This window comes from Pinus tabuliformis, chromosome 3_1, assembly GCF_031772625.1.
Source record: "Pinus tabuliformis cultivar Carrire ecotype Pingquan chromosome 3_1, CPIR1, whole genome shotgun sequence".
In the NCBI taxonomy this organism is placed as follows: Eukaryota; Viridiplantae; Streptophyta; class Pinopsida; order Pinales; family Pinaceae; genus Pinus; species Pinus tabuliformis.
This window is the reverse complement of record NC_142301.1, coordinates 656,714,517-656,737,666: the sequence shown is the minus strand read 5'-3', so window position 1 is coordinate 656,737,666 and position 23,150 is coordinate 656,714,517.

Genomic DNA, 23,150 nt, shown 5'->3' with positions numbered 1-23,150 from the left:
GCACAGAGGTGCTGAGTACACCTCATCTTCCTCTCCTTCTTCCAACCAGAGTGGTAAGTCATGCTCTAAGGAGGGTTGGGCAGGAGGGTATAGGACTAGCCGCTTGGACATGGGACCATTTTTGATGGTCATGTTTCCTGCTCGACAACTTATGTAAGCATCTGCAGTAGCTAACCAAGGCCTTCCCAAAATGAGAGGATATCCAGTAAGCTTGGCCTTTGGTTGCAGAACCAGGAAGTCTGCAGGGTATTCCCAAGAATCAATGGAGACCATGACATCCTCCACAATCCCTTCGGGAGTCACGGTGGAGCGATCTGCTAATTGCAGTACTGTCGAGGTCTTCCTCAAGGAACCCTGAAGATTGAGTTTAAGCATGGTATCCCTGGTCATCACATTGATGGCGGCCCCCAGATCAATCAAGGTGTGAGGTATAATAGTGCCATTGATGTGAACATCTACTACAGGACTTCCAGGATCTAGGTACTTTGGGCAGATGACTTGTCCTAGCATAAGGTCAGACAGTTGTCCTATGACATTGATAGTTGAGGCATCTTTCTTCTGTCTTCCTGGGTGTTTGAAACACTTCTCCTTAACCAGCTTGTTATATATTGGCACATCCTTGATGGCTTGAAGAAGTGGTATTTTTACACACAACTGCTTGAGCTCACCCAAAAGCTCATCTTCCTCTGGGTTAGGTTGTGTGGTGGCTGTTAGTCTCTCAGGAAAGGGTGGAATAGCCTTTGGTTCACTTTCCTGTTTATCTTCCTCATCCTCTGGGGGAGGAGGTTGGCGATCTGGTAGAGTCTTTCCAGATCAAAGGTTGATCTCCTGGATCTCCACAGCATAGGTAGGGCATGAGGTTTCCCCAGTGTATACCTGCTGGGCCTGTCTATTGTTGGGATTCGGGTTCGGTTGAGCAGGCATTTGAGGCTGCCTTGGAGGAGCAGGAGGTAATGGTTGAGGTTGAACTGGTGGTGGAGGCAAAATGGCAGGAGGAGTGTTGTATTGGGGCCTCCACCCCGACTGAGGTGCATTCCATTGAGGTTGTGGCTGGGTATGTGAGTGATATGGATGAGAAGTAGGTTGAGTGGGGTACTGAGGTGGATAAGACCATGGAGGAGGCATGGACCATGAAGGATGAGCAGGGGGACCCCAGGAAGGCATAGGAGTCGATTGGTTGGGGCTGTAATAAGCTTGAGATGCCCCTTGCATCCCCTGCTGATAAGGTCTAGATCCATGTGGCCTCCTTTGGTTGAGGTAATAGAGAGGCTTTGTGGGAGCTTCGATCCCTTGGTACATGGCTTTAAACCCAAGTAAGTTTGGACACTGATTTGTGGGATGGTCCTCCTCACAAACGAAACACACTTCAACCGAATGAAATGGACATTCGTTCTTAGGGTGCCTCCTTGTGCACCTAGGACAGAAGACAGCCAAGGCTCTCTCAGCCTCTTCTTTCTTTTGCTGAATCCTGAATGTGTCAAGCTGCATGGCAATGGTTTGTCTCACCTCACTCTTAAGATCTTCTAATTGGTTTGCAAGCTCATGTTTGGATAAAGGGACACTAATTGAGAGGTGGTTTCCTGTACCTCGTTTCCGAGCTGCCCTGGAGTGGTTTCTAAACACGGTCTTGATGTCCTGATAAGGCAGTTGGTAAATGTCCCCCCCAGCTAACATGTGAAGGGTATCTAAGAGGTCTTCAGGGACTCCTCGGAGTAGGACCAACTTGAGGGATTCAAGGTCAAGTGTGCACCTGGCCCGCTTATAGCTTAGTTGGAACCTCTCCTCATAATCCTCTAAGGACTCATCATTTCCCATGGACATCCGAAAGATTTCCCCCTTTGTTTCCTTGGACCTACAGTAATCCCGATACTTGGTGTTGAAAGCTTGCTGCATCTGAGCCCAAGTAGTGATACTATTCCCAGGTAAACCCATGAACCAGCGTAATGCTGCATCCTTGAGAGTGGAAGGGAAAAGTTTCAACTTTTGCTCATCTTCAGTATAGTCATAGGTTCTGCAAAGGACAGCAAACTCAAACAGGAAGGTATCTGGATCTTCAGTGGTCAGCCCATGGAAGTGAGGTAGGGCGGAGGGGCTAATGTTTTTCATTTTCATCTCTCCATTGGTCTCTCGGATGGGGAAGGCACCTTCTATTCTCTCATCTTCTCTTCTATTATCAGCCATAGCTTCAAATGGAGTAGTCTCTAACTCTTCTTCTACTATAGGATCTTTGGATATCTCAGGATGTTCACCTATAGGTTCTTCTGGGTCACTGTCACCAAAGAAGAGAGAAGGGTGACTCAGTGATGTGGTGGGGGTGTTTGGTAGGAATTTGCCTGATCTATCTCGGTTCCTACGAGGCATGAAATGGAAAAGACTTTCTTTTTCTCTTTGATTGCTTTTGCTTTGCTTTTCTTTTGGTACCTGCAAAACTGAGACAGATTGATCTGCAACTATCTATGAAAGATGCAAAATTAACTGAAAGCAGGAAAGGACTAATCTACTTTGCTCAAATGAAATTGCAGAAAGGAAATGCTAATCTATGAAAGCAGGAAATGCTAATCTATGAAAGCAGGAAATGCTAATCTATGAAAGCAGGAAAAGTCTATGCTACTTTTGCAGAATGGAAATGAAATAAACTACTGAGCAGAAGGTAAGAGTAAGAAAATAGAAGAAAAGCAACAATTACTAATACTCTGACGCTTCCCCGGCAACGGCGCCAAAAAGATGGTGGGCTCCAGTATTGTAGCAATAATGCTACAACTCCTGGAGCTTCCTGTCTCTTAATTTTATCAACCCGGTAGTTCGTACAAACTTGGAAGCGACGGTGCTGTATGCACAAGTACTAGCTCTTGTCGCAACTGTCACTTGGTCAGCTGGCACAAGTCCGCTAGGGCTCAAGCCAACTTCTATAGGCTCACAGAAGAAGCTTTATCAATGATGGATGAAAGCTAACTCAAAGGAGACTAGTCTAATTGCAGAAGGAAACTGAAAACCAATAAAGCATGGAAACCCTAGGAAACCCTAATTTGACTAGCTAGACCCTAACTATGCAAAACTGTGAATGAAACAACTACCAATAATGCCATTACTTGCAGTGAACTGAAATACATGCATCTAAGCTACTTGCATCTGAAAAGTCATGTTTTTGTACTTTTTCATTAAGTGGTTGGACTTATTGTGATGATGTTTTTAATTAGGGTTTGGTTGTGCAGGGGCGGTTGGAATGGAAGGAAAGCATGGGCAAGGTCAGAATGGCTATGGGAGGTCCCAGAGGGTCTCCAGCATCAATCCCCAGAAGTCTACCACGTTCGGATGCTCAGCAACCGATTTTGCAGACTTCTACAGGAAGTCTGCAGGGGATCCTACAGGAAACTCAGGGGTTTCTACAGGAAGGCTGTGCAATTCTACAGGATGATTGGCCGTGGAAGTTTTGGAAGATGGTGAAGGGTTGGAGTGGTGTGGAAGGATAGGTGAGATGGAGATGGAGCTAGTAATGGCTCAAGAGCAGAGGAATCAGATGGAGGAAGAGTGTATGCAGTGGTTTGATGATTGGAAGGATGGGAACTATGAAAGTTGAAGGAGATGGAGCTATGTGGAAAATGAGAGAGTTGGAGGGTAAATGAGTAAGACAGAGGTTAAATAGGACTTGAGGATAGATCAAGAAGAAGAAGAAGGAAGTGGATTGAGAAGGAGCAGCGTAAATGAAACAAATGACTTATGCATCAAGACGAAAAAATTATTAACCTATGATAACTGTGCCATGAAACCTATGAATAGAAATGGAAAACAAGAAATGAAACCTATGCGTGGAAGTGAAATGTGAAAGTATGGTTCGATGTCAAAAATGCATGGATGGATCTTCAATGAAAACGTTTATGTTGCAGCTTGCATGGAAATGAGAAGAACTGCTTTTCTTTTTGGTGGTTGGTCATGGACTGCACCCCAATCCCTAACAGAGAGATGGCAGTGAGCCTTTACAACCTTTTTGCTGGAGCTCCAAGAGATTATATCTATCCTCCTATCAAACTTAAGCAACTGAAAGCAAATCACCATAAACTAGTCCTATCTATGCTCATGAAAACGACTAAATTAACAAACTGTAAATTCGAATTGCATGTGAAAGTAAACAAACTCAAAGTGCTGGAACGAAATGCAAACACATTACAACACTGAGGAGATCTATTGCTCTCAGGTTGGGCCCTAACCTGAGAGCTATAGCTCCTTGAGAAAACTCAGAACTAGATCAAAATCTGCCTTCTTTATTCATAATCTGATGTCATGCCAAATTGGCTTACAAAAAGGAACAAAAACCGAGCTCTAGCTCGTACTTCCAAATTACAAGAGTAATGCCAAGGTTCAAAAAGCTTCTATCCAAGGCTACGGCCTCAGTATTTATGCAAAAACGATCATCCAACAGGTGTCCTTGATTTTAGGATCTCGGCTGTCCAACTAAAGTTTAACTGCTGATCCTGTAGGCCAGTCATAACTACTGTTCCTGTAGAACAGTTATAACTGCTGTTCCTGTAGAACAGCTGGCTGCTTCTAAGCTCGGTGGGGAGATGGATTGGAGCTCGGAGTTCTTGGTGGGAATCATGAGGAAGGTCCCCAAGATCGTGGACATCCTCTCCTAAAAACCAGCAGTGCCACCTCATTGTCTCCTTGTCTCCTTTTTCGTTGTCTTTTTCTCCCTTTTAATGCCAAAAACCTGAAAGCATCATGCATTAGTCACGTAGATAAAATGTCTACCCTTCTTCCTACAAACAACACGAATAAACCAAGAAATGCATGCATAAGCAATAAAAAATGAATGGTTTGAGCAGAGCAAGTAGGCCAAATGAGCCCAAATTGTACCAAAAATTGGGGCTCATCAAGGACTATTCTTATCTTGGATCTCTAATCTTGAGTCCTCAACTAATATCGATCCTCTTTGACTACTCTTATCTTGGATATGTGTCCCATCCTAAAAGACTATCGATACCATTCCTTTCTTGGATGCTTCACCCTCAAGGAAACCATGTATGCTTATCCAATCCTCCACCATTATATCTTCATCACCTGAAGAAGGGAATGCACATGTGATGTCTAACATCACTCCCTCTCAACTAGAGAGGATACTCCTATTCTCCTTTAATGTTGAGAATAGAGAATTACTCCTATTCAAGGAGACTCCTTTTCTCCCTCTCAAATCTAGAGGAGATTCTAGACTTCCTTTTTATAATGTAGGTCAACACCACATGCCTTACAACTTTTCTTCATGAGAGTACCAGCTACTTGATCTTCAAAGTTACATGGCTCCATATTTCTTTTGTGCCTCTTTCTTTCTTTTGAGGTATCATGGATCCATCTCCACTCTTTGTTCTTGTTACAATATCTAGGCCATCTTTCTTCCTGATCACTTTCATCTTTGACATGAATTCATTGCATTGAGCCTTTCCAAACTTCAAGTTGATCATAGATTACTTATGTAAGTCATATTCTTTGACCTTCAGGTTATCTTCTCACACAGCTACCTTTCAATCCCAGAATGGACACATCTTGACTTTACAATTTCTAGTTTCTAGATATTGAGCTTTCCTTAATACTCTGCATTCATTTCCATTCACACAGTTGAAATTTCCTCAACGATCATCATGTATTCCTGCAACATTCTTCCAGGTAGAAAAATAATATGTTAACCATATAACCAATAATTAAAATCATACTTACCTCATCATGATGACCTCCTCGTACCATCAACATCCTCATCGAACATCTCTTCTTGAAACTTCCTTCATGCATTAGAGTTCCCAAGGATAAAACTTGATTAGCAAGTCAGAACTTATCTTCCATAGACTATATTGGATGTTAATTAAAGTTTTATATTCTATAGAAAGTCTTAATTCTTTATTCATCCTAAAGTAAGTCAAATCCTATTCTTTTCAAGCATCATATGTCCATATACTTAATAATATTTTATGACCAACTTCCTTTTCTCAAGATTCAATACATATGAATCTTATCCAAAGTTTACCCCCAACATTCATTCTTGTGCTTTCACCCAATCATCTAGCTAGATTCCCTAAAGTGAGTCTTCAACTTGACCCATTGCATTCCTTCATACCTTTAACAGTATAGTTTCCACATTACATGGAATGTATACTATCCTTGTAATGATGCCTTTCCCAAGCAACTTTAAAAATGATGGTGCTTCCTAAATCATGATGATCCAACTAAGCAAGATGACAACTTCTAACATAATGTTAGATAATGCTTGGATGAAAATTATGCAAAAAATGCCTATCTTTCTAGATGATTTATACAAAGCAAATTAATCATGTAAACTCTAAATATTCTACTATCATATGCTTCTTTATATGATGCTATGAAAAACATACTATATTAAAGGAAATATTAATCCTTTTAAAGAACCTGACATTTAGTGAACCTTCTTCAGTAGCGAAGATCCTTCACTTCTTTCTTCTTTGACTTCTTCTTAGGTTCTCCTACTGCCTCATCTACATGAGCTTCACTTATTTCCTTTCTCTTATTGTTTTGTTGGCTTGTATAGTCCCTCTTAAAGTGTCCAAACTAATTTTAGCTAAATAATTGAACCTTGGACATGTCTTTCTTCTTGGACTTTCCAAAATTTCCCTTCCTTAGCTTCTTGACTCAGGATAGAACGACTTGAGACTACTCATATGATCCAATGTCATATTTTACCTTGACCCTTGATTCTTCCAAAATGCATTGAGCCCACAACTCATCAAAATAAGTTGAATCTTTCTTGGAGCAGATTCTTGTTGCAAAGCTACTCCATATTGGTGGCAATGTATTTAGTACACATATGGTTACTTCTGAATCAGAATTTTTTTCCCGAAGCCCTTGTAGATGGTCTCTTAGCTGAGAGATTTTCATGAGAAAGGATGTCATATCTTCAGCCTTTGATTTCTTCATTCTATATAAATTATTCCACAAAGACATATTTTTTCCTAATGTACTTATAGAGTACAAGTTCACTAGCTTTTCATACATAGCCTTGGAAGTTTTCAAGTTTCCAACAAATGGAAAAAGAGAATCTTGAATGGATTCAATTATGATCCTTTGAGCCCTTAATTCCCCTTTCTTCTACTTTTCTAGTTTTTGTGTCATTCCTTTTCTAGGTTCAGTAATCTCCCTATTAACACATTCCATTACTTCTTGGTTTGTCAGTATCAGGTCAACTCTTTTATTCCATGCTAGATAATTTTATGCTCCAATGAGCTTATTTTTCTCCTTCCAAAAAGAACCCATATGGCCTGTAGATTCAAACATGATGTAATAATATGATACTTACTTGATAACCAAGATTATATTTGATGAATGTATCCAACCTACTTGATGCCTTCAAGATCTTTGAAGATATTTCCTTGAAGGATGTTCCCTATGATTCTTCCAACAACAACTTCCAAGAGTGATGAATGATAATCCTTCTTAAAGTATTCTTCTTAAGTATCCCTTTGAAGTTTCCTTTATCCTTCCCCTTGAAAATAAATTCCTTCTAAGGTCCTTCCAGCTACCTTCCTTCTCCACCTTAGCTAGCTATGATACCATGTTGGAAAAAGCAAAGTGGCAACTATTAATTATTTTTCTTAACCTTAATACTTTCTTGTGAACCTAGTTATTCTTCTTATATTATTTAGTTAGATATTTTAATCAAGAAAACATCAAGAATGAAACAAAAACAAAAAGGACAAAAAAATTAGTCTCTGATCCAGGGAAAATCCCCTCCAAGGGGAAAACACAGTAAGTTCTTCTCTTCTTATAGTCTAATCTTCTTCAAAAATGAGTAATAAAGACCCAAACCCTAGACCAATTCTTTCTCCGAGTACTAAGTCAGCTCTCCAATAAGTCTTTCCCTAATTCTGCATCAACCAACTTCAACTTGCTACTTCAGCTGACCAACTTCAATACTGCAACTCATCTTGACACTTCGATCCTGCAATTTTGGCCTTGCAACTCCTATGGAAACCTTAATCCAAAATCCTCCTTAGACCTTCCTAGATCAAGACAACACTTCCCAAGGTTAATGAGGTCAAGGTAGGGTATTCTTCCTTTCAGCTACAAGGTTTTTCGTACTTCATCCTCCTGCAACTTGGACCTACAACTTTGGCCTCCTTCTGTACCACCAAAAACCCTAGAATTTCACACATGTGAGAGAGATAGAGCCCAAAAACAATATATTTTATCCTTCTTTCTTCTCCTAGACCTTCCCTCTTCTTTTCTTCTACTCCTAGCTTCAAATCAAACTTGTGAGTGAGTGAGTGCCAAATGAGGTCAAATTTCTTCTTTATATAGCCCTCTCAAGGAGTCGAATTCCCTCATTTATGCCAACTTGTCACTGTTAGGGCCGACTTGTGCTTTTAGAGTTTCCAAGACTTTTTAGACTCAAAAATAATTCTTTTAACAATTAAATTTTTCCCGGAAGAGTCTTATAAACATGATGTTGACTCCTTTGACTCATGAAAATAAATCCGAAGACCTAAAAAACCCTATAAGCGTGAAGAACATGCTTTTACCTAGAAGACCATCAATAAATAGCATGAAACCCATGCTTTAATAATAATAATTTCTTCTTTTCTTCTTTTGTTTTTTACATAGGATACATATTGAAATGAGTACAACAACAATTATGAAGATCAAAACTAACTACAATTTCAACACAAATGCCCTTTCCCAAGTTAGCAGTGGTGTCAAGTAATATAACTCTTTGAGTTCAAAAATTCATTTGAATTTACAACTTAGCAAGGAAGGTAGGGAAGAACATACCATCAATTTAGAGAAGAAAAATGACTAAATTTAGTAATAAGACCTCCCAAGTACTGCTTCCTCAATTGAGCTATGAAATTTCTCACTTACTTCAATAACAATTAACTCTCACTTCAACGTTAACCCAATTTAAAACTACGTGACAAATAATAAAATCAATAAGCAATGGGGATCTAATTCATGTAAGTCACTCAAGCACTTAGTACTTGATGAACTCAACATTGGCTAGGGAGATTAACCAAATTTGCCCCCCTTAAGAAGACAAAAATTTCATATAAAAAACTATTCTCTTATTTTGAATTTACATTGTTGTTATTTTTAATGGTTTTCATGAATTGGTAGGTGGCTAGCCTATTGAAGGGTTTTTTGGATTTGCATACATGCAATTGTTCTCAATAGAAGAAATATGGAGTTAGGAGTTATGCAATTGTGCTCAATTGACCCATTTGTGCAAAAATTGAATTTTTCCTTTCTATGAAAAACCCTTAAAATCCATAGCTCGTCTAATACAATCATTTCTAGCTAATACCTTAGTGTTTGCAGTTCAATGCGATAGACGATTCTCCCATCTGAGCCTTGGTTAGATTTGTATTCCTATAGTTATTTAGGGGCACATTGTGTATATTTTCTAGGGTAATAAAATCTAAACAAAGTGTCTTAATTGAGTTTTGTAAGGTCCACAAGTTATTTTTCAATGATCCATGTAACAACACTACCCACAATCACTTGAGTTCAAGTTTTACAAAATTTCATCCTTGGTGCAAAAAATGCATTGTGCCTTACTAAGAAAAGCCCTAATTGTGAAGTGTATCATTTTAGACATAAGCTCAATATCCATGTTTGAGAAAATAATAGTCTAGCTATTGCAAAACAAGAGAGAAGAGAGGGAAAATCTACTTGGAAAAATGACCAAGTAACCATGAATAAAATTTGAATTATTCATAAAATGTAATTTATTATTATTTCTAAACATGAATAGAACATATAGACACTCTATGAAGAATAAACAAGTAGAATTATGTTGGGATTCCTAGTGCGTGCACTCATTTAACTAGAAAAGCACCTTCCCTAATTAGCTCCTGAGTCCAAAATAGACTAGGAGACCATAAATTAGAAAAATTTCTAATGATAGAGTTAACTAGAAATAAGCAGAGTTATAAGTAAGTTAGAAATGATATGATAACTCTCCCATGAAATAAATACCCAGTAAAACTTCATAAATAGAACCATAAATCAACTAATATGTGATAGGTGAGTGGAGTTAGGCTATAGCTACTAAATTTATGAAAGAAAGTGTGTATGCATTTTATGAATGCCTATACATGAGTTAGCATGAATTAATGGAGTGTAATAAATCATTTCATCATCGATTTAGTGCCACATGTCATCCTAAATAGAACCGCTTGCTAAAAATAGACATAATAAAAATATAAAATGCAAAGAAATTGGAGATGATCCAAAATGGTAGAGAATGTATGATAGTGAAATAAAAGTGGTCATAAGCACCCCTAATAATTTATGGAAGAGGGCCAAATGATAGGAAATGTGTAGCTCCTGGTGAACTATTGTGTGCAATGTACCTTGAGACCCCCCTAAAGCTTAGCTAAGGAGTTTAGAAGTTAATGAGTCTCAATAATTTTCAACCATTTTAGGTACTCATGTATAACATAAGTAAAAGATAAAGTGAGGTAAAAAGGGAAAATGTAGTGGGAAGAAAACCCTCCTTCAAAATAAGAGTACCTATGTAAAAGAAATTAGCTACTAACCAATTATGTCCTTCACTCCTATATGTTCCCACAAAGCTATGAATATTTGTTCAGTGAAACTCTTGGTGAATTTGTCTATAGTCTACTTAGAACAAGGCGATACTACATATCAATAACTCATGTATGAGTCTTCTCTCAAATATAGTGCATTTGAACCTTAATGTGTATGGTCCATTGTCTCTTAGCATTGTCTCTGCAAACTTGAGTGCACTCTAGTTATCACATCATATCATTGTAGGAAGCTAAATTTGTACACGAAGCTCTACTATAAAGTTATGAAACCAAATGTTCTAAGTAACAAATGTTCACTGCACCCATGTACTTCTCCTCTAATGATAAAAGAGCAATAGCTACCTGCTTCTTACTCGACCAACATACGGGACTAGAACCAAAGTAGAGAACATATCTCAATATGGACTTGCGATCTGTGTTATCACTAGCTGAATATAAGTTTTTATAAACAACAAGATCCAAACAAAATCTTGTTGCATAATGTAAACCATTGCTAGTAATGCTCTTAGTATATATAATAATTCTCTTAACTACTTTCCAATATAACTCGTTTCGCTTTTGCATATACATATAAATTACTGCAACTATATAGAAAATGTCTAGTATAAAATGTATAAGGTTAAAATGACTCTCAATCAAGTATTCAAGAATCTAATAGAATCCACCAATATCATAGCACAACCATGCTCTAGCTTAACTTCTAAAAGAAAAAATTAAGAATTCTCTTGCAACAACTTATCTAAAATTTGTCAAAAAATTCAACTAGATTATATTTATATTAGTATTGAAAAAAATATTATTTCACCATGATTTATTTATTTCAATTATATGAAAAATTTATAAACTAACTTTACTTATTAATATTCTTACCATATGATATTAAAAATATGATCCATCTCCAACTAATTTCTGAAACCTTATATATGGTGTGAGATTATTATAAAGCTTGTGAATTACATTTTTAAAGTTTTTTTTGAGTAAAATGCCAAACTCAATTAATTTTATGAATTTTTCAATCCAAACATTAATGTTGTTAATCATTTTTAAAGGGAGTGAAATTGTGATCCATAGTGATGGGTTTTATTAGATACTAGTTTAAAGATAACAATGTCTAATTTCACCGAGAATTTATGGAGAAATTTGTATTTTGATAATTTTACAAAGTTGTGGAGTAAGAATGATTGTATTTTGAATTATTTATTTTTGTATGTAAATAATTAGGAAATTAGGAGTAAGGTAATTGTCAATTTGATGTAGGTGTATAAATGGAGCATAAAATTTGATGAAGATTTGGACCGAAAGCTTGACGATGGGATGGTCACAAGGTGATGTGATGTTGGGAGAGATTTTAAATGTTTTGTGAGAAATTGTAAATATTTACATTAAGAAATGAGTTTTGTTTTTAGAATAAATTGGAGGAATTATTTCCTAATGTAAATATAGTTTTAGTTTCTCTTATTTTGTGGAGAAGGTGAAACTATTCATCTTGTGACTCTTGGTTGTCCCATGTTAGCTTTCTTTTAAAAAGATAAAGAGTGTTTGAAAAGGACATCAGAGGAAGAAGAGGAGGAGAAGAAAAGAAGCTCTAACGCAAGGAGAAGAGACTAAGGTCGAGAGGCCTAGACTGCATGTGCCTACATTGTATATCTGGAAAGTTTAATGTATAGTTGAATTTGATAATGAGCAATTGTTTATATGCCCTTGTGTGTGCTAACTTCTATGTCTGCATACTATTAATGAAGTTGTTTGTCTGTACTTGTTGAGTCGATTTATGTTAAGAATTTGAATGTGTTGAGAAGTGTAGTGTTTATAGATGCTATGTATTGACGGTATATTGTTATTGTGCCTTATATTGTCATGGATAGCGTAGTACCTCCTATTGATATGTTTTTGGTGCTAGTATGTTGTATGTAGAGTTCATAACGGAAGAGAATCTGAATATTGAAGCCATAGATCATTGTGGTTTGTTCATACATTTTGTGTATTTTTGTTGAAATGGTTCCAATGCCCCATGATGGAGTGTCTATTGTGTTCTGGTAGGAGAATGTGTGATTTTAGTGGATTGAATGTTGTCCGTGTGAAATACAACACTCCGTTTTGGAAACACAATCAAAAAATGCTTCTTTGACTGATTTTTTAGTGGAAAAGTTGTGTGGTGTGATTTCCCATTTTGTCTTTTTTGGATTCCCATTGTAAAGTCTATAGAAAATGTGTGGTTGACCCCTAGAATAGTGGTTTTGTGATTCTTTGTTAGTGATAGAGCATTGTCACAGAAGAAAAAAGAGCACCCTGTTATGGAATGCTGTGAAAATCCTTTTAGATTTTTCCCCGTCTGGTGAATTTGAGTAAGCCTTGTAAATCCGATGAAGAAAGGTGTATGAAATCACTCATTGCGTTAAGGAGCAAGTTAAGGACATGGAGAATCAATTAGGAACCAAGTCGAGTCGTTTCAACTTCCCAGAATTTGAAATACGATTTTTTTTTTAGTGCTACAAAATCATTTCGTAGTGCCTAAAATATTTTTACTGCACTACAAAATTATTTCACAACGCCTCATCAAAAAAAATTTAGGGTTGCGTGTTGGCTTTTTAAATTCCCGTTGCACCACTTACTAAGTTGAAACCTATGGAGTTAAATGAGGTGATGAAAAGGATTGGAAGGTGGGAGAAAGCCCTCTCATAAAAAATTTTAAGACAAATCCATACTCTCTCTTGATTGCACACGTAAAATGCTTTGTGAGTTATTGTGGAAAAGGAGTTGGAATTAAATACAGAGTTGTAAATTGAGTTGTCTTGGGTTATTGGCAACCAGGGTAACTTGATCGGTCCTCATCAAGTGGTATCAGAGCCACTATGTTCTTTGGAGAATAATATAGCATGTCCACTCTTTTTTGATGTAGTCAGAACAACAGAGAAAAGAAGGTATGCAACAGCTTGAAGACAACAAATTTCATTCAAGGAGTGAAATTGAAAAAAGGAAAGCAGGAAGGTATAGTTGGTTGTGTGAAGAGACAACTTATGATTATGAGGAAATTTTTCAAGCAATGTATTGGCAAGTTTGAACAGTTTGGAAATAAGTAAAGGCTAGAGTTCACAACAGAAGTAGTAGAAGGAGGTACACGTTGATTAAAATATATGGTTAGATTTTTAAGTTTCACTGTGCAGGTGACAGTAGAGGATGGTGAGGAGATTTGCAACAGCCTAGAACAAATAGTGCTTGAAGGGTTCTAGATAAGAGGACTAGGAAGATGCCAAAATCCAAAACTTAGGAGAAAGCTTGGTGAGGTATCTTGTAGCAAGGTGGAGACTTGTTACTGTAGAGGCATGTTGTAGCTCACAAGTTGAAGTTGTCATGAGAATACCAGATGTGTATGACCAGGAGGTCATAAACTTTTGTACCTTTGGATTCTGATGCAGGTGCATAGATGGAGCACAAAAATCGATGAAGACTTGAACCGAAAGCTTGCCAGTGTGATGGGATGGTCACATTGTGATGCTAGTAGAGATTTTAAATGTTTTGTAAGAAATTGTAAATAGTTGCAATAGGAAGTGAGTTTTGTTTCTATAATAAATTGGAGAAATTATTTCCTAATGTAGTTTCAGTTTCCCTTATTTTGTGGAGAAGGGGAAACATTTCATCTTGTGACTCTTGGTTGTCCCATGTTAGTTTTCTTTTAAAAAGAGAAAGAGTGTTTGAGAAGGGCAGCGAAGGCAGAAGAGGAGGAGAAGAAGAGAAGCTCAAGTGCAAGGAGAAGAGGTAGAGGTCGAGAGGCTTGAGACATGTATATTTTCTCAAGAAAATATACATAAATTCTTGAGACAAAAACATGGTGGATGAACCTTGAAACTGCAAACTCTTGAATGCCCTTTTAATTCACCCCTTCGATAGAGAATTGCAGCCTTCTTACAACAAGTGATTCAACCCTCCAATAAAGATCAAATTAGCCCACAAATAGAGATAAATATGGCCCTCCTTGAAGATAACAATCAGCCTCGAACTGAGATGTTATTCGACCTCCTAATATTTGACAATTTTTGGCCCCTTGAATTAATTATTTTTAACTTGCCTCCATATGTGCCAAGGGTGCAATTTGGCCCTTTGCAAATTCAATTCGACCTCCTCCAATCATTTGAATCTCACTCCTCTAGTATAAACAATAAACCCTTGATAAATCGACCCAAAAAAAATATTTTGACCCTCACAAATTAATTGACTTAGCCTCTAGTAATTTGCTCCTCCAAGATTGACATTTCGCAATAGCTCCCTTAGATAATTACAACATTCAACAAATTATGATTTTTCCCCTCACTCCACAAACCATTTATCTCCTTAAAAGGATTTTAATTTGACCCTGCAAACACAAAAAGAACCCATCCTCCTAGATAGAGAATGACTCGACCTCTCTCCTGATGGATATGTGTCCTACTAACAAATGATTTGATTTCCCTATAAATTCAAATGATTAGCTAGGCTGGATTTACAGCCCACAAAGCTAACTGTCGCTAGCTACGGTGTGTATTTCAACACTAAAACTGGAAAATATTAAGGGTTTCTCCCTCTCTCAGTAAGCTACTCGAGCTCCTTTACAACTCACCAATAATTCTTTGCATATATCCCCTTTATAATAATTTTCCTCTCTGAAAACTATTGGTGATGAGAAAAATCCATGGGACACTTTACTTTTCTCAAGCAACTTTATTTAGTTATTTATTAATTTATTTTGTTGACGCATTTTTTATTTCAATATCCCATGGGATCCAAATAGGCTATGACTCCAAACCTCTCATGCTCCTATGGATTGGGAAGGAACATTACAATCCTCCCTTCCCGACTTTTATTGTCCTCAAGCAACTCCAAGCTTGGGTGCTACAAAACATGTTCACCTTCCCTTATAACATCTTCCACTGGTAAGCCCATCCATCAAATTAAATACTCCTAAATCACTCTACTCCTCAACATACTTTCCTTCATGTCCATGACCTTGTTTGGAGTGAGGACCAATTTCTAGCTCTCTTACCATTCAACTCTAGAAATCTATCAGATACCAATCTTGCATCAATACTACTCATATGCATGGTAAATTTTAAGGGCGAATTTTAGCCCAAGGGCGAAATTTAAGGGGTTTTTCATTTTAGAGGGGCAAAATTTTTATAAAACACCCTTTTCATATATTTAGCCCAACTTTTATTTAAAAAATAATTATTTTTTGCATTTTAGCCCCAAAAAAAGCCCAATAAACTATGAAAAGACTCATTTGACCTGATTCGCCTAGCTTGGGAGGTTATATTCCATTACAATCGCCAGATTTTCTGCTTTGCAATGTTAAATTCGTTTGCAATCGCCCATTTTCTGGTTTCGGAGGTGGTTTGGGAGGTTGTATTTGGTCCCAATAAATAAAAATATAAATAAAGTGGAGGTATGGTAAATAAATAAAACCTCTTTTTATACTTACTCCAAAGGTATGGTAAATAAATAAAAATATAAATAAACTAGAGGTATGGTAAATAAATAAAACCTCTTTTTATATTTAGTCCATAACCCTCTTTCTATTTAAGAAGACTCAAAAAAGAGGTTTTATTTAAGTGAATCCTATGGGCCAAATACCATATTTATAAAAGAGGTATGGTAAATTAATAAAAATATAAATAAAAGAGAGGGATGGTAAATAAATAAAACATTTTCTTATATTTACTCCATAAGTCAGTTTATATTTACGAACATGCAAGGGTGTAAATAAATAAAAATATAAATAAAGTGGAGGTATCATAAATAAATAAAACTTCTTTTTATACTTACTCCAAAGGTATGGTAAATAAATAGAAATATAAATAAATGAGAGGTATGGTAAATAAATAAAACCTCTTTTTATATTTAGTCCATAACCCTCTTTCTATTTAAGAAAGCTAAAAAAAGAGGTTTTATTTAAGTGAATCGTATGGGCCAAATACCATATTTATAAAAGAGGTATGGTAAATTAATAAAAATATAAATAAATGAGAGGTATGGTAAATAAATAAAACATTTTTTTATATTTACTCCATAAGTCACCTTAAACTCAAAAATTGTGTTATATTTAAGTGAATTCTATGGGCCAAATTATTCTTAATACCATGTAAAAAAACATTATTAACCCTAATATTAGTATTAATAAAAATAAAGATGGCACATGGTATTTACCCATGGTATTCACGTGGAATGTAGTCTATTTAAAGGGGGGAATTATTCTAACATAGGTCCATCTTTACTCTGAATCTACCAGGCGCAGAGAGGGATGAAATATCGTGATATGCAAACTAGCATAGAGTGAAAAAATATTTGATCCCTCTCAGAGCTTGGTAGATCAAGAGTAGAAATGGATCTTGTAATTTAATGTCACTTAAACATTTTAACTTGGTTAAAATAAAAATCAATTATTAATTTTATTAAAATTTATAAATTACTAATAGTAGTTTTTAAGCTCGAGGTTTATGATAACCCATGGTATTGACCCATGGTAATACCATGGGCTATTTAAAGGGGAAATTCTATCAGCTTAGATCCATCTTAATTCCAGGTCTACCAAGTGTTGAGAGGGATAAATAGATTTCATCCCTCTAAGAGTGGTAGATGTGGAGTTAAGATGGGTATAGGTTGGTTTTTATGATAATGAAGATATTAAATAGACTTAGGAAATTATATTGTAAAAAACATCTTAAGGTGAATGGTTAAAGCTACATTTAGTCACTTCACAAAATTTAGTAAAAAATAACAATATCTTCATTAATATTGGTTTTTCTTATTTAACAAAAAAAAAAATCAAAACAGTGAAATCTTATCACTCTTTCCGCATCACCCTTGCAAAAGAGAGATAGTCGCTGCCTAGATTTTCCACAATTTTTCAAACATTCTCAATATAATATCTTCATGAAAAAGTTAAGGTACTGATATTGGATTAGTTGTTTGAAAAATATGATGGTTTTCAATATGATATCTTCATGAAAAAGTTAAGGTACTGATGTTGGATTAGTTGTTTGAAAAATATGATGGTTTGTACAACCTTTCATCTTCTTTGTTATTCTTAGTTTGTCGTAATGATTTGTAGGGGTTGGGCCACTACACCATATTGTCCTAAAAGGTGAAGATTGTGCACCAAAAAGGAAATTAATCCACATGTTACAATGGTGTTAAAAAATCAAGACGTATGAATGTAGTGAATTATGCTAATAAGCAATTTAGATTGGGAGAGATGTAATTAAATTTTATTATTTAATTGAAGATTTCCAATTAAAATAATAATAAATATGCATTTATATATTTATATTTTTAGATATTGATTGGAGGGCTTTGACAATGGCCACTTCTTTCCATTAGATCCCCTTCAGGCCTTTGGGATACCCACTACTTTCTTATATTATATAGTTAGGGCTTGCTACTTGTTGGCGTGTTGGGGTAAACAAACATGATGTGTTTTTTTAATCTCACAGTTGGGGTCTATGGCATAAGAAATAAATTTGATAGCTTGACAAAAGTGGTAGAGAAAATATTAATTTCTCCTACCTTGATAGAACTGGTGGTCAAGATCAACACCTACAAGAAATTTGTTGTGGAATATTGTCAAAACTAATAGAAGGATATGAAAGAGCATACAGTAAGAACCTTGACAAACACGGCCACTGAAACTTGCAACATTGTTTGTAGGAAGAGAAAATTATGTTTCTTTTTTCCAAACATGTATGTTAGTATATTATAGCTTAATGAATATGTTTTCTTATTATCATATATGGTTTCATACTTTAACAAAACATTCGCCAAGACTTCACAATGTTTTATTATTTAGTGAAAGATTTGCCAAGATCTTACAAGATTTTATAATTTAGTGAAAGATTCGCCATGACTTTACAAGATAATATAATCTGGTGATAGGTTCGCCAAAAAAATTATATATACATATTATATTATTGATAAAATCACCTCCCATTTTTCCTATGTATCATGGGGATTCGCCCATTTATTATACATATAAATTTAGGGTGCTTCTTAAAATTTTCCCTGCTCATACGCCTTCTCGTGAGGCATCACACTCCAAAAAAAAAGTTGTGAGAAGTTAGGAACTATGAGTATGGGACAAGAACTCATTACTTCCTTGCAACTTTCAAAAGTACATTACGCTTCTTCTAACCATCTGAAATCCCTTTTCTTCGTCAAATATGTTAGGGGTTCCACCATCTCAAAGTAGCCCTTGAAATATCTCCAATAGTGATTGCATATCCCCATAAACCCTCTAAATTCCATGAGGTTATTGGGTGTTGGCCACTCAATTATAGCTCAAATCTTTTGCTCATGGATTTGTACTCCCTGTGTTGATGATGTGCCCAAGGTCCAAAATCTTTGTCATTCTAAATTTTCATTTGGACTCCTCGACAAAAAGTGCCTACTCCTCTAATATTCTTGGAACCTCCTCTAAGTGTATCAATTGCTCCTCCAAGGTTCTACTGTAAATGAGAAGATCATCAAAGAAAACTAGAAAAACATGTCATCACTACCTCCTAAATATATGATTCATACATGACTGGAAGGTAGCTAGTGTATTTGTCAGCCCAAATGGCATGATCAAAAACTCATAATGACCATAAAAACACCTGAAGTCTATTTTCTATATGTCCTCCTCTCAAACCCTAATTTTATAATAACCCAACCTCAAATTAGTTTTGGAGAACTACAACACCTCATGCAGCTCATCCAAGAGTTCATCAATTTGTGGTATAGGGTGTCTATTCTTTATTTTCTTCTTATTGAGGAATTTGTAATCTATGCACATCTACATTGTCCCATCTTTCTTCTTAACTAATACTACCAATGATGTGAAGGTTTAGTGTTGGTCCTTATGCACCCCATATCCAACATTTTTTTAATGGCCTTCTTGATCTCCTCCTCAAATCTTTTGGGGTGCCTATATGGTGTAGTGATGACTAGTTTGGCCCCCTCCTCTAATTTTGTATTATGCTAAAAACCCTAGTCTAGTGGTTTTCAGGTGGAATATTCTTGAAGGCCCTCTGGTTCTTATTCAACAAAATATGGATATTTTTTGGGTAATATCTATCCCCATCTGATGCCCCTTGTTGCATTACCATGTACTATGTAGCACATGCTATGTTTCCATGCTAAAAAATAGCTTCCATTTTCTTAGTGGTGAACACTCTTGGAGCATGAATGGGAATTCCTCTTAGAAGCACCCTTTGTCCTTATGGTGTGACCTATTCCATTTCCATGAAGGATACCCTCCTATGGAAATGAGCCATTGCACCCCCAACACTACATTGGTGTTAGCTAGCTCTACTACATGAAAGTCGTCCACTAGGGTGTAATTTCCCATCTTCAGTTCCATTTATTGGCCCTTCCTCAAACAATTCATCCTTCATCCTCTTGCTATCTCTACCTTAAAACTATCAAAATAATTCTTTAACCAAGTTCCTCCTAGCTACCAATGTTGCATCTATGAAATTATGAGTGTATCATCCATCAATAAGGACTATGGCTCATTGCCCCTTTATTACTCCCTTATATCTAAAGGTGTTATACCTGGGAACACATGAGAGCTTGGTTATGGTAGCCTCTTTGCTATCTCTCCTTGGTGGCTCTTAATCATTGTGGCTACTGTTATGCTCCTCCTCCTATGTTACCACCTATTCCTCCTCCTCTTCATTGCCTGAAATTACTTTTATATATTGGACCTTTCCTTTGCCCATGCATCTGTGTCCTATGACCCAAGGTTCTTTGCAACTATAGCAAAGATTCTTTCTCCTTAATTCATCCCTGGTTCCTTCTACCTATTTCTTATCCTTCCATAGCTTCTTCTCCTTTCTCTCATACGGAGGAATAAATTTGGTTGGTTCCTTCTTCGATATTGTGTCTTCCATATCCCTAGTTTTGGTAATATCGTCTTGAAGTGTAAAAGGCTTAAAATACTTAACCCAACTATGTGGGGGATCACTTAGCCCCTCCAAACATAGCATCACCAATTGATATTGGGATATATATGTCACCATCACTGCCAATCTTTGAAACTCTATCATGTAGTTATTTGGGCTCCCTATTTGTTTAAACTGAGCTAGCTCCCTGAAATGTATCTCTGATATTTTCCTGTCAAATATTTGGATCGATTTATCCATAAAATCTAAATATGAGGTTATATTGGCATGCCCAAGTGTGGACAACCTGTGATACCACCATTCATGTGCATCACCATCTATATTTAGTGTGGAATATTGTATTTGCTCTGATTACCTCATGGGCTTAAGCTGGAAATATGTATCTAGATTCTAGATTTTGTACCCATGTTAGAGTTGTGCTACCAAAATTCCTATTAAAGGTTGGGATGTTTATCTTTCTTGCATTTTTTTGAACCTCCTATTCATCCACAACTTTTTGTGATCATAGGATTTATTCCTATGCTTGATGGTGCAATAATCTTGGAGTGGCATTTGTGCATGAAATTTTTCTCCCACTTCCCCATACTCCTTCATATAGTCCAAGAAAGTTTCATCTTATCGTTGTTGGATGTATGTGGGTTATTCCAATAATTTGGGAAATAGTGGCCTTGATGTGGTTTTTTCACTGGTGGCGAAGTGGATTAAATGAATCGATCCTCTAAGAAAGCTATGGTTTCTATTTTATCATTATGCTCTATTGTTGGGTTGATTCTTGTGATGATTGGCCATGGACTGAGTGATTTTTTCCAAGGTATAAACCATATTATGTTGTCCTTTGGCTATCTCATGGTGTCCTTTGGTTAAATCATTCAAGGCATGCCTCAGACTTTCTGAGGGTTGATCCTCTCGATCTCTCATTCTTGCTTTTTCTTCCTCTATTCTAGGTAGGGGTTCTCCTTTCCCTCCTTCTTCCTCCTATAAGTCAAAAATTCTTGATTCCATGGAGTCATCAACTGTAGTAACCCTTTCAAGTTGGTAGGATTCTTAGCTCTAATACCACATATTAGAGAAATTTTGAGGTCTAAGATGGGCCTCCTAAGGAATATTATAAAATAATAATGGAAATAATAAAATAATATTAGATTAAATCATCAAATTTTAGAGAGAAAGAAGAAAAAATTATTTTTTTTAACTTGTATTTTCAACTTATCTCCCTATGGTTTTACTCAAATTTCAAGCAGGAGCACTCATTGCATGAAAATTTTAATTCCTCATCCAAGGAGTACCCATGTTGCATACTTTTGATGGACCTTGCTACATGAAAAATGAGAAATACATGAAATAGATAGATTGTGAAACGAGTTATAGTTCATTGTGCATGTGATATTGATAATCCATGGTATTGCCTCATGGTATTGTAACAAACCATATTTATACATGTTAAGAATCTCCATGGTACTGTGGGGTGAACATCCATGGTAAAGCAAGGTGAATTTAATGATTTTATATGATTTTTTTTAATTTTGGCAATGTGAGATGTGTCATGATGTAAGTTTTTTGATGGCTATCATGGATTCATGCCTATTAATGTTTATCAACCATAGAATTTAGATGGTTTCACTTGTGGATAACCCACATACAAGTATACTAGCATAGTCACATAAATTAAATGGTTAATAAAGAGAGGTATCAATCCATGACAAACATCAAAACGCTTATTTCATAATACATCTTACATTTCCGTGATTAAAAAAATAAAAGAGATAAATAAATCACAAATTTATTTTAATTTTTATTTTTATTATTAATTATAAAAAAAATAATATATGAATTAAACATATACCTTTTAAAAAATATGTAACAAAATTCATAATCATGGAATTCACCTTTATTTTACCATGGAAATTCTTAACCTCTAAATAGGATTTGTTAGAATACCATGAACCAATGTTATGACTTATCAATATCACATGCCCAAAATACCATAAATAATTTCATATGACAATTGTTCATATAATGTTTAATTGAAAAAGTAAAAACGCTATAACTACTTTTGATTTGTCATTACTATTAAGAATGGTTTATAAAAATTGAATTCTTACATCCACCTAATTATTATGATAATTAAATTAAAACTCTGAAGCCCTATTCTAAAATAGACATGTTTGTCCATGCAATTATAATGTTTTTAAAATTCCACTTTGTTTTTGCTTTTAATATAATTGTTAGATACCTAATCCATTAGGTTATGGTAAGGAAGAAGAATTTCCATTGAGAATACAAGAAATGCTAGAAACAATCATTTTGAGTGTAATTTAAGATTGGTATCAAAGTAAGCAGAAATACCTCTTCCTACTCAGACCTAGCCACTCTATCATTCCCTTGGACTCTGTTAGATTTTATCCCATTTTTTCACCAATTTGCAAACTTTAGAAGTCCTCACACTTCATGTGGCATCCCATCGATTTCCATACAAAATACTAATCTGGATTTTTGGTAGTGAATAGGTAGTGAAGCTAATATGGAGGAAGAAGTGTTGCAAAGTAGATTAATTTAGAGCATAAAGGAGTCAAAGTAGGATTATGAAGAATTTGTATCATTGCAATGGGGGAAGGTGCATCCTTTTTCTACGTTTTCTTTTTCCACTACTTCATGCCAGTGAGATGCATATTTTGTGCTA